The sequence below is a fragment of the Hemiscyllium ocellatum genome, chromosome 32, assembly GCF_020745735.1.
Source record: "Hemiscyllium ocellatum isolate sHemOce1 chromosome 32, sHemOce1.pat.X.cur, whole genome shotgun sequence".
Lineage (NCBI taxonomy): Eukaryota > Metazoa > Chordata > Chondrichthyes > Orectolobiformes > Hemiscylliidae > Hemiscyllium > Hemiscyllium ocellatum.
In genome coordinates, this window is record NC_083432.1 from 10,493,554 (window position 1) to 10,509,139 (window position 15,586).

The window sequence follows — 15,586 nt, forward strand, 5'->3', positions numbered from 1 at the left end:
ACTTCAGGTTGAGGAAGCAAGGATCTGTCACAGCTTTAGAGGATTTCAGGGTAGCTAGGAAAGAACTCATAGAAGGGGGCACGATAAAGCCTTGGTGGGAAGGATTAAGGAAAACCCTAGAGCATTCTACACTTAATGAGGAATAAGACAATGATCAGAGATAGGGTAGGGCTGTTCAGGAATAGAGGAGGGAACTTATGCCTAGAGTCTGAAGAGGTAGAGGAGGCCCTAAATGAGTTTTTTGCTTCAGTATTCACTTAGGGAGAGGGACCTTGTTGATAGTGAGAACACCGTGGACCAGGTTAATAGACTTGAACAGATTGATATTAAGGAAGTGGATGTGCGGGGAATTCTGGGAAGCATCATGATAGATATGTCCCCAGAGACGGACCAGATATATCCAAGGTTACTACAGGAAACGAGGAATGAGATTGCTGCGCCTCTGGCAATGATCTTTGCATCCTTACTCTTCACAGGAGTAGATCATTGGAGGGAAGCAAATGTTGTTCCTCAAGAAAAGGAATAGGGAAATCCCTGGGAATAAAAGACCAGTTAGTCTTATGTCTATGGTAAACAAGGTACTGGAAAGGATTCTGAGAGATAGGATTTATGACTATATGGAAAAACATTGTTTGATTAAAGATAGTCAGCATGGCATTATGAGGGACAGGTCATGCATCACAAGCTTTATTGAGTTCTCTGAGGACATGACGAGATGAATTGATGAAGGTCGAGCAGTGGATGTGGCATATATAGATTTCAGTAAGACATGTGATAAGGTTCCCCATCGTAGGCTCATTCAGAAAATTATGAGGGAAGGAATACAGGGAAATTTGGCTGTCTGGATACAGAATTGGCTGGCCGAAAGAAAGTGGTAGTGAATGGAAAATACTCCACCTGGAGGTCGGTGAACAGTGGTGCCCAACAGGAATCTGTGTTGGGGTCTCTGCTCTTTGTAGTTTTCATAAATGACTTGGGTGAAGAAGTGGATGGGTGGGTTAGCAGGTTTGCTGATGATACAAAGGTCGGTGGTGTTATAGATAGTGTCGAGGGTTGCTGTAGGCGACAACATGACATTGACAGGATGCAGAGCTGGGCTGAGAAGTGACAGATGGAGTTCAGCCTTGATAAATGTGAAGTGATTAATTTTGAAAGGTCGAATTTAAATGCTGAATACAGAGTTAAAGACAGCAGTGTGGACGAACAGTGGGTTTTTGGGGTCCATGATCCCTCAAATTTGCCACCCATGTTGATAGGGATGTTAAGAAGGCATATGGTGTTTTAGCTTTCATTAAAGTTTATTCAGTTTATGAGCTGCGAGGTTTTTGCTGCAGCTCTATAATTCCTGGTTAGGCCACACTTGGAATATTGTGTCCAGTTCTGGTTGCCTAATTATAGGAAGGATGCAGATGCTTTAGAGAGGCTGCAGAGGAGATTGACCAGAATGCTGCCTGGATTGAAGGGCTTGTCTTATGAAGAAGGGTTGAGTGAACTAGGGCTTTTCACAAGGAGAGAAGGAAGAGAGATGAATTGATAGAGGTGTACAAGGTCATGAGAGGCATAGATAGACTAGAAAGCCAGAGAATTTTCCTCAGGGCAGAAATGGCTGTCACGAGGGGGTCATACTTTTAAAGTGATTGGAGGAAGGTATAGAGGAGATATCAGAGGTAGGTTCTTTACGCAGAGTGGTGGGTGCGTGGAATGCACTTCCAGCAGTGGTAGTAGAGTCAGAGATTAGGAACATTTAAACAACTGCTGGACAATCACATGGATGACAGTAAATTGAGAGGTGTGTTGGTTAGGTTGATCTTAGATTAAGACAAATGCTCGGCACAATATTCACAAGTCTGAAGTGTAAAGAGACTTGAGAGTTTTAGTCCAAGTTCTCTCAAGGTAAGCTTGCAGGTTAAGTCAGCAGTTATGAAGGCACCTGCAATGATGGCGTTTATTTTGAGAGGACTTAAATATAAAAGCACGGATATACTCTTCTGCTCTATAAGGCTCTAGTCAGACCATATTTGAAGTATTGTGCGCAGTTTTGGGTCCATATCTCAAGAAGGATGTACTGGTCTTGGAGCGTGTTCAGAGGATGTTCATGTGAATGGTTTCAAGAATGAAAAGCTTAATGTATGAGGAATACTTGAGGACACTGGGTCTATACTCGATGGAATTTCCAAGGATGAGTGCATATGTAATCAAAACATTAACAGGAATGCAGAGTACTGGGCTAATGGTAAAATTCTTGGCAATGTAGATGTACAGAGAGATTTCAGTGTCCAGGTGCATTCCACCCAGGTTGATAGGGTTGTTAAGAAGAAATATGGTGTGTTGGTGTTTATTGGATGAGGGATTGAATTTCAGAGCCATGAGGTCATGTTTCAGCTGTACAAGACACTGGTAAGTCCGTACTTGGAATAGTGCGTGCAGTTATGGTCACCACCATTATAGAAAGGGTGTGGAAGCTTTGGAAAGGGTTCAGAGGAGATTTACCAGGATGTTGCCTGGTATGGAAGGAAGGTTTTACGAGGAGAGGCTGAGGGAACTGAGGCTGTTTTGGTTGGAGAGAAGAAGGTTGAGAGATGACTTAATCAAGACATATAAGATAATCAGAGGGTTAGATAGGGTGGACAGTGAGAGCCTTTTCCCTCAGGTATTGAAGGTTAACACAAGGGGACATAGCTTTAAATTGAGAAGTTATAGGTTTCGTATAGATATCAGGGATAGTTTCTTTATTCAGAGAGTAGTAGGGCCATGGAATGGTCTGCCTGCAACAGTAGTAGACTGGCTGACATTAAGGGCATTTAAATGGGTATTGGACATACATATGGATAATAATGGAACAGTGTAGGTTAGATGGGCATCAGATTAATTTCACAGCTCCGGGCACAACATTGAGGACCAAAGAGCCTATACTGTACTGTAATGTTCTATGTTCTGTGTTCTATACAGAATACTGAACGGTCTGGACAGAGTGGATATTGGGAAGATGTTTCCATAGGTAGGAGAGACTAGGACCTGAGGGCAGGGTCTTAGATTAAAGGGAAGACCTTTTATAACAGAGCAACTTCTTCAGGGAGGAAGGTCACTGAGTATATTTAAGACTGAGATAGATAGATTCTTGAGTATCAAGGGGATCAAGGGTTGCAGGGAGAAAGTGGGAGAATGTCAGAGCAGACTTGATGGGCTTAATTTCTGCTCCTATGTCTTATGACCTTATGGACAACGGGGACCCAGTAGATGTGGCGTATTTAGATTTCCAAAAGGCATTCGACAAGATGCCACACATAAGCTGCTGCATAAGATAAAGATGTGCGGTGTTATGGGCAATGCATTAGCATGGATAGAGGATTGGGTACCTAACAGGAAGCAAACAGTGGGGATAAATGAGTGCTTTTCTGGTTGGCAATCAGTGACTAGTGGTGTGCCTCATGGATCAGTCTTGGGCCAGCAATTATTCACAATTTAAATACATGATTTGGAGTTGGGGACCACATGTAGCATGTCAAAGTTTGTAGATGATACTAAGATGAGTGGGAGAGCAAAGTATGCAGAGGATAGTGGAACTTTGCAAAGGGACTTAGATAGTTAAAATGACCGAGCAAAGGTCTGGCAGATGGAGTACAATGTTAGTAAATGTGAAGTCATCCATTTTGGTAGAAGTGACAGTAAAAAGGACCATTACTTGAATGGCAAAGAATTGCAGCATGCAGCTGTGCAGAAAGACCTGGAGCCCTTATGCATGAATCGCAGAAGGTTGGTCTCCAGGTGCAGAAGGTAATTAAGAAGGCAAATGGAATTTTGTCCTTCATTGCTGAAGGAATTGAGTTTAATAGCAGGTAGGTTATGTTTCAGTTGTACAGGGAGTGTCCTTACTTGAGAACGGATATATTGGCACTAGGGGGAGTGTAGAGGGGGTTCACTAGATTGATTCCAGAGTTAAGGGATTGGCTTTTGAGGAGAGACTGGGTAGACAGGGATTATATTCATTGGAATTTAGAAGAATGAGAGGGGATCTTATAGAAACATTTAAAATTATGAGGGGAATAGATAAGCCAGAAAGACAGATGTTTCAATTGGCGGGTGAAATTAGGACAAGAGGGCATAACCTCAAAATTAGGGGAGCAGATTTAGGACTGAATTGAGAAGGAACTTCTTCACCCAGAAGGTTGTGAATCTATGGAATTCCCTGCCCAGTAAAGTAGTTAAGCTTCCTCAGTAATTGTTTTTAAAGCTAAGATAGATAAGTTTTTGAACAGTAAATGAACTAAGGGCTATGATGAGAGGGCAGGCAAGTGGAACAAGGCCACAAAAAATTCAGCCATGATTTTAATGAATAGCTGAGCAGGCTTGAAGGGCTGAATAGCCTACTCCTGCTCCTAGTTCTTGCATTCTTATCACTGGTACAGAGCGGGCCCAGAATTGTCCATACACTTGAGTCACTTTTTCCAAACCCTCTTGTTCAGTCCTCATGTTGTTGAGTTATCATTGCTCTCCAATAATGCCAGGGATCCTCACTGGTGTCAGCAGCCACATCCTTACCTTCCAACAAACCATCTGGTTGCACCTGTCGACGATGTGACTAGTGAAGACTGAAGACATTTCAGAGGATAGTTAAGGGTCAAACACAATATTCTTGGTTAGACCTGGTAAAGATGGCAGATTATCTTCCCTGAAACTCTCAATTCTAGATTTTACTAATTAACTCAATTTAAATTCCCCGCAGCTGCTCTGATCAGATTTGAACTAATGCCACCAGAGCATTTTTCCAGCCTCTGGTTTGCTAATCCAGTCACATTAAAACTGGGAACTGGGTCAGAAATCCCAGAAACAGAAACAGAAATTGAAATTGCTAGAAAAGCTCGGCAGCATCTGTGGAGAGAAATCAGATGGAGATGGACTTGGGGGCATCAGTCGAGTAAACCTTCCTTGGAACAGAAATCCCAGGCCTCAATTCTGTGCCTTGCATGCCCCATGGCCCAGCTCCAGCCCTGACCCAAACACAGCAGCTCCTCTTGAGCTTCATACCCTGGTTAATGGGTTCCGATGTAACGCACTGTCCGAAGCTCTCATTACAAATGCGAAATATGTATTTTTTAAATTTTGTTTGGATTATAATTTTATCAAAAATTTCAGTTGCTGAGGAAAGTGAATGAGATTTGATCTCATCAACAAAATCAGATGGTGCAATGTGGATAACGAATTCTAAAAATCCAATAGGCTGTTGGGTGTATAATCCGTAACAGCCTTTCAGAGGGAAATGGATAAATAATGAGAGGGCAAAATATTGCAGGGCTATGTAGGAGGAGCAGGAATGTTGGATGAACTGAAAGTTTTCAAAATTTGGGACAACTCGGTGAGCTAAATGGCCTCACCTGAACTATATGCTTCTATGTCTCTCAGATTGTTGGTTGATCTGAAGGGACCTTCATTGTTGTCTGATGACCAGTACTTGTGTTAACACAAAAATGAGATTGTTCTCACTCTGGCTGGCATTGACAGCAAAATAAGTGCGGTACACATTGCACCCATCATCTAGGAGATAGACTTGGTGGCAAAAATCGCTTGCCTCAGCAAGGAAACAGCTGTCTTGTTGTAGTCTGCAAAAGTTTGGAAATCTTTCAGTTTTACAGAACCGTCAGCCCCGAGTGTGGTACCATAAACAAACTCATATGCTGGCTGCAGAAGCAGAATGCTCAGTTACGTTCAGAATTAATTACTGCCTTAAATATTGAATTGGCATGTTGGTATTTCTCTGTGTGAATATGAAGAAAGGAGAAGTGAATGGAATCATCCTAGATTTCTGACTGTCAGCATTCCTTCGGAATTCAGCCCCTCCCCTCACTCAAACTGCCAATTAAAATTCAGCGAATAGATTAGCCAGAGGCATGTGTGGAATAGGACTGGAACCAGGACCACTTCAGGATTCTATCTCAAAAAAGAATACCAAGGTAGAAGGGCAAGCAAGGAAAATTGGAGAATTATTGTTTCATGGAGCATACAACATAGAACAATACAGCACAGTACAGTCCCTTCAGTCATCGATGTTGTGTCAACCTTTTATCTTACTCTAAGATCAAGCAAACCTACATACCCTTCAATTTTACGATCATTCATGTGCCTACCCATGTGTTACTTAAATGTCCCTAACATATCTGACTCTACTATCACCTCTGGCAGTGCAGTCCACACAGTCACCATTCTGTGTGTAAAGAATCTACCTCTAACATTTCCCCTAAACCTTCCTCCAATCATCTTAAATTTATGACCCCTCACTATAGCCATTTCTGCCTGGGAAAAAGTCTCTGGCTATCCATTCTATCTATGCCTTATCATCTTGTATTCTTCTATCAAGTCACCTCTCATCTTTCTTCACTCCAATGAAAAATGCCCTAACTCCCTCAAATCCTTTTCATCAGACTTGCTGTCCAGTCCAGGCAACATCTTGGTAAAATTCTTCTGCATCCTCTCTAGATCTTCCACATCCTCCTACAATGAAACGACCAGAACTGAACACAATATTCCAAGTGTAGTCTAGCCATGACTTTATACAGCTGCAACATTACCTCGCGGCTCTTAAACTTAACCCAGCTGCAAATGAATGCCAACACATCGTACACCTTCTTAATGACCCTATCAGCCTGGGTGGCAACTTTGAGGGATCTATGGATGTGGACTCCAAGACTCATCTGTTCCTCCACACTGTCAAAAATCCTGCCTTTAGCACTGTATTCTGCATTCAAATTCCACCTTCCAAAATGAATCACTTCATACCTTTTCAGATTGAACTCCATCTGCCACTTATCAGTCCAGTTCTGCATCCTATCAATGTCCTATTGCAACCTACAACTGCCCTCCACACTATCCACAACTCCACAAACCATTGTGTCATCAGTAAGCTTACTAACCAACAGTTCCACTTCCTCATCCAAGTCATTTATAAAAATCATAAATAGCAGGGATTCCAGAACAGATCTTTGTGGAACAACATTGGTCACTGAGCTCCAGGCTGAATACTTTCTATCTACTACCACCCTCTGTCTTCTATGGGTCAGCTAATTCTGTATTCAGTCAGCTAAATTTCCCTGTATCCCATACCTCCTTACTTTCTGAATGAGTCTACCATGGGGAACCTTATCAAACACCTTGCTAAAATTCACATACACCACATCCACTGCTTCATCGATATGTTTTGTCACATCCTCAAAGAATTCAATAAGGCATATAAGGCATGACTGCCCCTCATAAAGCTATGTTGACTATCTCCAATCAAGCTATGCTTTCCAAATAATCATAAATCCTGTCTCTCAGAATCCTTTCAAATAATTGGCCCACCACTAACATAAGATTGACTGGTCTATAATTCCCAAGGTTATCCATATTCCCTTTCATGGGCAATGGAATAACATTTTCCATCTTCCAATCATCTGGTACTACTCCAATGGACAGTGAGGATGCAAAGATCATCACCAACGGTGCAATAGTCTTTTCCCTCACTGCCCATTATAACCTTGGGTATAACACTTCTGGCCCAGGTCACTTACGTATCCTCATGTTTTTCAAAATTTCCAGCATATCTTCCTTTCTAATTTTAATCTGTTTGAGCATATAATGACACGGTTCTTCTCACTAGTGAATACTGAAGCAAAGTATTCATTCAGGACCTCTCCTACTTCCTCTGACTACAGGCAAAAGTTCCCTCCATTATCCCTGATCAGCCTTGCCTCACTCTGGCCATCCTTTTGTTCCTCAAGAAGTGCAGAATGCCTTGGGGTTTCTTTATCCTACCTGCCAAGGCTTTTTCATGCTTCCTTCTAGCTTGCCTCAGATCATTCTCCATTTCCTTCCTGGCTACCTTGTAATCCTCTAGACCCCTGTCTGATCCTTGTTTCCTCAACCTTAAGTAAGCTTCCTTCTTCCTCTTGACTAAATGTTCCACATCTCTTGTCACCCAATGTTCCTTCATCTGGCCATCCCCAGCTTGCCTCAATGGGGACAAACCTATTCAGCACTCATAGCAAGTGTTCCCTCAACAACCTCCACATTTCTATTATGTATTTTCCTGAGAGTATATGCTCTACAGTTCTTGCCTAATAGTATTGTAATTCCCTCTCCCCCAATTAAATACTTTCCCATACCATTCAATCCTATCCCTCTCCATGACTATAGTAAAGGTCAGGGAATTGTGATCACTATCACTGAAATGGTCTCCCACTGACAGATCTGACACCTGACCAGGTTCATTGCCAAGCATCCAATCCAATACGGCTTCCCCTCTAGTCAGCCTTCCTACATATTGAGTAAGGAATCTGTCCTGGACACACCTGACAAAACTGCTCCATCCAAACTATTTGCACTAAGAAGGTTCCAAACAATATTAGGGAATTTGAGGTCATCCATGACAACAACCCTGTTACTTTCCAAAATCTGTTTCCCAATCTCCTCCTACGTGTCTCAGTTGCTGTTGGGAGTCTGTAGAAAACTCCCAATAAAGTGACTGCTCCTTTCCTGTTCTGACTTCCACTCAGTAGACAAATCCTCCTCGACGACATCCCTTTCTGCAGCTGTGATAGCATCTCTGATTAGCAAAGCCACTTACCTCCCTCCTTATTCATTTTGAAACATCTAATGCTGGAACATCCAACAACCATTCCTGCCTCTGTGATTTCCAAGTCTCCACAATGGCCACAATATCGTAGATCCAAGTACTGATCCATCTAATTCCATTACCCTTATTCCTGACACTTCTTGTATTAAAATAGACACATCTCAGGGATCCAAGATGGCGGCAATCTGAGAAGGTGACACTGCAGAGCTTGGCATCGTAGTAGAAGCAGGATGACCCTTTAACTCGCCCAACCCAGGCCATAGCAAAATCATGGGACTCCAGAAAGGTTGTGGAGTCCCAAGAAATTTCTAAAAATTAATTTACCCGTGTTTCCAGCTATTCAGCCAGAAAGGGAGGAAGGGCATTCGAGGCTGCGTCTGCAGTTCAGCCTGCAGGATCCTCGGAGTCGATTGCCTTCCAGGCCCTGGTGAACGTGCTCTTGAAATCTTGCGAGATGCTAGGGAAACAGATTTAAGAGAAGTAGGCTCCAATCTCTCTCATGTTGCAGAAGCATGAGCAGCACCTGGGAGACCTGGAGAAGAGGACGGGTGAGGTGGAGCATAGGATAACAGTGGTGGAAGCTGATGCCAGTTCATCGAAGGATAGGATCCAAGCCTTGGAGACGCAGGTCTGTAATTTGCGTGACCAAGTGGATGATCTTGAGAACAAGGGCAGGAGAAAAAACATCCGGATCATTGGGCTACCTGAGGGTAAGGAGGGTGAGTGGCCTGTGGAAACTGTTGAGGACCGGCTGCCAAAGTTCCTTCACTTGGACATTGGCATGAGAGGATTGAAGATAGACAGGGTTTATCGGGTCGCAGCGCAGAGATCGGGTCTGGGTCAAAGTCCTCTCATGATGCGGTTCCATCTTTACAGGGATAAGGAGAGAGTCATGGAGGCTTCCAGAGTCCAGGGGAAGTATCCAAAGGCCCTAATTTACGAGGGCTCTAAGATCATGTTCTTTCAGGACTTCTCAGTGGTGGTGATCCAGAAACGAAAATCTTACGACCAGTGTCAAGAGAAGACTGATGGAGTTTGTGGCTGCAAATGTGTTGCTGGTCAAAGCACAGCAGGCCAGGCAGCATCTCAGGAATAGAGAATTCGACGTTTCGAGCATAAGCCCTTCATCAGGAATAAGAGAGGATGGAGCTTGTGATTCAGTACTCCCTGGCAGTGCTTCAATTCGCTTTAGATGGATCCACACATCTTTTTTACACATTGGAGAAGGCAAGAGACTTTGTGGACAAACTAACCTAATTTGAACAATTTTAGTATGTATAAATAGTGTTGTTTGGGTATGTGTTTAACATTCTGTAAAAGAAACGGAGGAAATCCGGCTGGAGCTTTATCTTTCTTCTTTTTTCCACTATTGATAATAATTTGGTTTAAACTATGTTTGGTAGTGGTTGAGATGTACATTTTCAATTTCTGAGTTAGGATGTACCAAAGGATGGGTGGGGTATTTATTCCCCTTTTTTTAAAATACACGTTTTTTATTCATATTGGTAATCTATGGGGTGTTTATTCTTTTCTGCTTGTGTTTGCGGTGTGGCTCTAACTGGGAGAAGTGAAGGTGGCTGAGATGGTTAGATGCCTACTTATGAGCAGTTTGGAATGGGTAGTTGCCCCCTTTGACTGATTTTTTTTCTGACCCCTACAGTAACCCTGGATTTGGTGGCATCTTGTACGATTGGTAATATTACCATGTCTGATCATGCTCCAGTGTACCTTATGGTTAAGATTAAGGATATTACAGTGGGTTCGAGGTACTGGAGAAAGGATCCCTTTATCCCTAAGGATAATAAGTTTGTGGAGTATTTCTGTAGAGAATTTCGGGCGTTCCTAGACATCAACATAGACTCAGTTGATAGCTCACCCGTTCTCTGGGAAACTGCCTAAGCCTATACCGGGGGCGGGGGCGAGTTATTTCATATTCCACCAGTAGGAAGTGGCAACAACGTCTCCTTGAAGCATGGTTGAAGGCAGCCGAGAAAGCTACTTTGACAGACCCTCGTTGGTCAAACTACAGAGGATTGTGGCGCTGCTGACTGCATAAAATTCCGTGCTCACACAGACGGCAAAGAAGGAGCTGGCTTTTGCAAATATACGAGCATTGTGACAAGCCAAGCAAATACTTAGCGTATCTTCCAGAAAGAAGAGTCCCTCACAAGCCATTACAGTGATTAGAAAGGGTCTGGGAACCTAACATGATTCTAAAAAGAATAATGTGGTATTACAGAGACTTTACTACAAGTTATACCGATCTGACAATTGTGAGGAGGGGCAGGCCAAAATGGGATCTTTTTTAGGAATCTGAAGCTCCTGGGTGTGACTCCAAAACAATAGTCCTTTCTCAATGCCCTGCTTTCAGAGAAAGAAGTGCAGGAAGCTGTGAAGCAGCTTCAAAGTGGAAAGGTGCTCAGTCCTGACAGACTTCCCAGTGAATTCTATAAGGAATTTATAAAAACGCTGCCAGGCCTAATGCTCAATATGTTTAATGATTCATACAGTCATGATTGTCTCCCACCATCTCTGACAGAGGACAATATTTCACTTATCCTTAAAAAAAGGGAAGGACCTGGAAGATTGTGCTTCGTACAGGCCCATCTCACTCTTAATGTGGACTTTAAAATCCTTTCTAAGACTCTCGTGTTAAGGCTGGAGACTGTGTTACTTCTATTATTAAAGAGTCTCAGACGGGCTTTATAAAGGGTTGCAGATCCTCTAATAATGATAGGAGGCTGCTTAATGTAATTCAAACATGCCAACTTCAGTCAGTACAGGGATTGGTGATTTCTCTAGATGCAGAGAAGGCATTTTGACCGAGTTGAGTGGCCGTATCTTTTCTATACTGTAGACCGGTTTGGTTTGGCTAAAGTCTTCATAAGATGGGTAAAGGTTCTCTATGGTGGCCCTTTTGTAGCGGTCATCACCAACAGCATACGGTCAAGCAATTTTAATATTTTTAGGGGCAGCCAGCAGGGCTGTCCCCTTTCACCATTGCTTTTTATGTTGGTGATTGAACCATTGGCAGATACCATTTGTGGGGATCCCAATATATCAGCTCCAGAAGTGGGGTCAAAATTACATAAGATTTTGTTGTATGCAGACGATGTCCTAATTTTTTTGACAAATCCAGCAATTTCAGTGCCTCGCCTGATACAATGCATTCGCGCATTTGGCACTTTTTCAGGGTACAAGATTAAGTTTGTGAAATCAGAGGCTATGCCTATGGGTGCTTTACGAAGGAACTATCTCTTGAGGGCAACTAAAGATTCCCATTTAGATGGTCACGGGGTGGGGTTTGTGTATTTGGGCATATTCATTACTCCAGTTCTGGATCGGCTTGTTCAAAGCAAATTTTATCCAATTATTTGGAAAAATTAAACAAGATCTTCAAAGATGGGAGGCACTTCCAGTCTCATATTTGGGTCAGATAGCGCTTATTAAGATGAATATTCTCCCTCATTTGCTAAACCCTATACGATGCTCCCCCTGATTTTTCAATACGCAAACATTCAGGAAGCTGAATGGCTGGTTCGGCTCCTTTATTTGGCATCGTAAATGGCCCCTCATTAAATTAGCCAAATTGCAACTGCCTCACGGATTGGAGGGAGTGGGCCTTCCAGACATTAAAAATTACCAATTAAGCTCGCTTTTGTCCTACGTGAGCGGTTGGGTTTATGGAGATACTCTTTCTATATGGCTAAATATCGAAGCCTCCCAGGCAAGGTGCCCCCTTACCAGTTTGGTGTTTTGGTCAAAATGAGGAAAGTTAAGGAATATTGCCAGAACTCAATACTGTTAAAGCATGGAGGGCAATTTGGCAAGGAAAGGCAATATTGACAAAACATCTTTGTTTACAGCTTTAGTGGGTATGCCAGGTTTTCAACCGGGGATGATAGATTCAGGATTTAAACATTTGGCAGCTCGGGGTGAGTCTTCCATAATCGATTTATTTGAGAAACACATAAAAATGTCCTTCGATCAGTTAGTACTGAAGTACAAGTTATCTAATAGAGATCTCTTTCATTTTTTTTCAAGTTAGGGATTTTATTCAAAAAGAGACCACATTTTTATTCAAAAAGAGACCATAATCGATTTATTTGAGAAAGACGTAAAAATGTCCTTCGATCAGTTAGTACTGAAGTACAAGTTATCTAATAGAGACCTCTTTCATTTTTTTTCAAGTTAGGGATTTTATTCAAAAAGAGACCACATTTTTGACTGGTCTCTGCAAATCTGACATAGAGAGGGGTGTGCAAAGTGCTAAGAGTACACTTTCTGTCAGTACTTTATATCATCAGTTGTGTTGTCCCCCCTCAGATGAGTTCGATCGACTCTGCAGGATGTGGGAAAGACAGCTGTGTGTTGAAGTCTACTCAGAGGCATGGGAGTAGACTTCATATTTGGGAGAATGCAAGGAAGATATCAATTTGCAACCCATGCTTTACAGTTGATGATTCTCCACAGGGTCCACTTGGCTCTGGACAGTTTGTCAAAATTTAAACCAAGGGTATTTTCAGCATGCCCCAGTTGCAAGATCTGCGCAGGGACTCTTACCGATTGACTTTGGTCTTGCAATGGGCTTCAAACATATTGCTGTGGCGGGTGCAATGAAGAGAACTTTAGATGTAAGAGTTGAGAAGGACCCTATTTCTCTCCATTTGGGCCTGCCCACTGTATTTCCTGCAGACACGCATAAGAAAAAACTTTTCAATATTCTCACGTTCTGTGCAAGAAAGAATATATTGCTAGGTCGGATATCCGAAAACGCTCCAGGCCTGTCGGGTTGGCGGAACATTGTTACATAGAACATAGAACATAGAAAGATACAGCACAGTACAGGCCCTTCGGCCCTCGATGTTGCGCCGACCGAATCCTACCTAACCTACACTAGCCCAATAACTTCCAAATGCCTATCCAATGCCCGCTTAAATGACCATAAAGAAGGAGAGTTCACCACTGCTACTGGCAGGGCATTCCATGAACTCACAACCCGCTGTGTAAAGAATCTACCCCTAACATCTGTCCTATACCTACCACCCCTTAATTTAAAGCTGTGTCCCCTAGTAACACCTGACTCCATTAGCGGTAAAAGGTTCTCAGTGTCGACCCTATCTAAACCCCTAATCATCTTATACACCTCTATCAAATCTCCCCTAAACCTCCTTTTCTCCAATGAGAACAGCCCCAAGTGCCTCAGCCTTTCCTCATAAGATTTTCCTACCATTCCAGGCAACATCCTGGTAAACCTCCTCTGCACTCGTTCCAATGCCTCCACATCCTTCCTATAGTATGGCGACCAAAACTGCACACAATACTCCAGATGAGGCCGCACCAGAGTCTTATACAGTTGCAACATGACCTCAGGACTCCGGAACTCAATTCCTCTACCAATAAAGCCCAGTACACCATATGCCTTCCTCACAGCACTATTTACCTGGGTGGCAACTTTCAGAGATCTGTGTACATGGACACCAAGATCCCTCTGCTCATCCACACTACCAAGTAGCCTACCATTAGCCCAGTAATCCATCATCTTGTTACTCCTACCAAAGTGAATGACTTCACACTTAGCTACATTGAATTCCATTTGCCACCTTTCTGCCCAGCTCTGCAACTTATCTATATCCCGCTGTAACCTACCACTTCCTTCCTCACTATCCACAACTCCACCGACTTTTGTGTCATCCGCAAACTTGCTTACCCAGCTTTCAAGCCCTTCCTCTAGATCATTTATAAAGATAACAAAAAGCAATGGTCCCAAAACAGATCCTTGTGGTACACCGCTAGTAACTGCACTCCAAGATGAACTTAGTCCATCAACTACTACCCTCTGTCTCCTTCCAGCTAGCCAATTCCTAATCCAAACCTCTAATGTATCCTCAATGCCATACCTCCGTAGTTTTAGCATTAGCCTACCATGGGGAACCTTATCGAACGCCTTACTAAAATCCATATACACAACATCTACTGCTTTACCCTCGTCCACTTCCTTAGTCACCTTCTCAAAGAACTCAATAAGGTTTGTGAGGCACGACCTGCCCTTCACAAAACCATGCTGGCTATCCTTGATCACGTTATTCCTATCCAGATGTTCATAAATCTTATCCCTTACCATTCTCTCTAAGACTTTGCCCACCACTGAAGTCAGACTCACTGGCCTATAGTTACTAGGGCTATCCCTACTCCCTTTCTTGAACAAGGGGACCACATTCGCTATCCTCCAGTCCTCTGGTACTATTCCCGTTGACAATGACGACATAAAAATCCAGGCCAATGGCTCTGCTATCTCCTCCCTAGCTTCCCATAGGATCCTAGGGTAAATGCCATCAGGCCCAGGAGACTTATCTATTTTCATCCTCTCCAATATTCCCAGAACCTCTTCCCTGCATATTTCCAGGCCATCCATTCTAATCATTTGTGACTCCATATTCACGTCAGCAACAGTGTCCTGTTCCTGAGTGAATACTGATGAAAAGTATTGATTTAGTGTCTCTCCAATCTCCTCCGCCTCCACACACAACTTCCCATGGGTGGCACGGTGGCACAGTGGTTAGCACTGCTGCCTCACAGCGCCAGAGACCTGGGTTCAATTCCCGACTCAGGCGACTGACTGTGTGGAGTTTGCACGTTCTCCCCGTGTCTGCGTGGGTTTCCTCCGGGTGCTCCGGTTTCCTCCCACAGTCCAAAGATGTGCGGGTTAGGTGAATTGACCATGCTAAATTGCCCGTAGTGTTAGGTAAGGGGTAAATGTAGGGGTACGGGTGGGTTGCGCTTCGGCGGGTCGGTGTGGACTTGTTGGGCCGAAGGGCCTGTTTCCACACTGTAAGTAATCTAAGTAATCTAAATCTAAACCACTACTATCCTTGACTGGACCGATACCTACCCTAGTCATCCTTTTATTCCTGACATACCTATAGAAAGCCTTTGGGTTTTCCCTAATCCTACCAGCTAAAGACTTTTCATGTCCCCTTC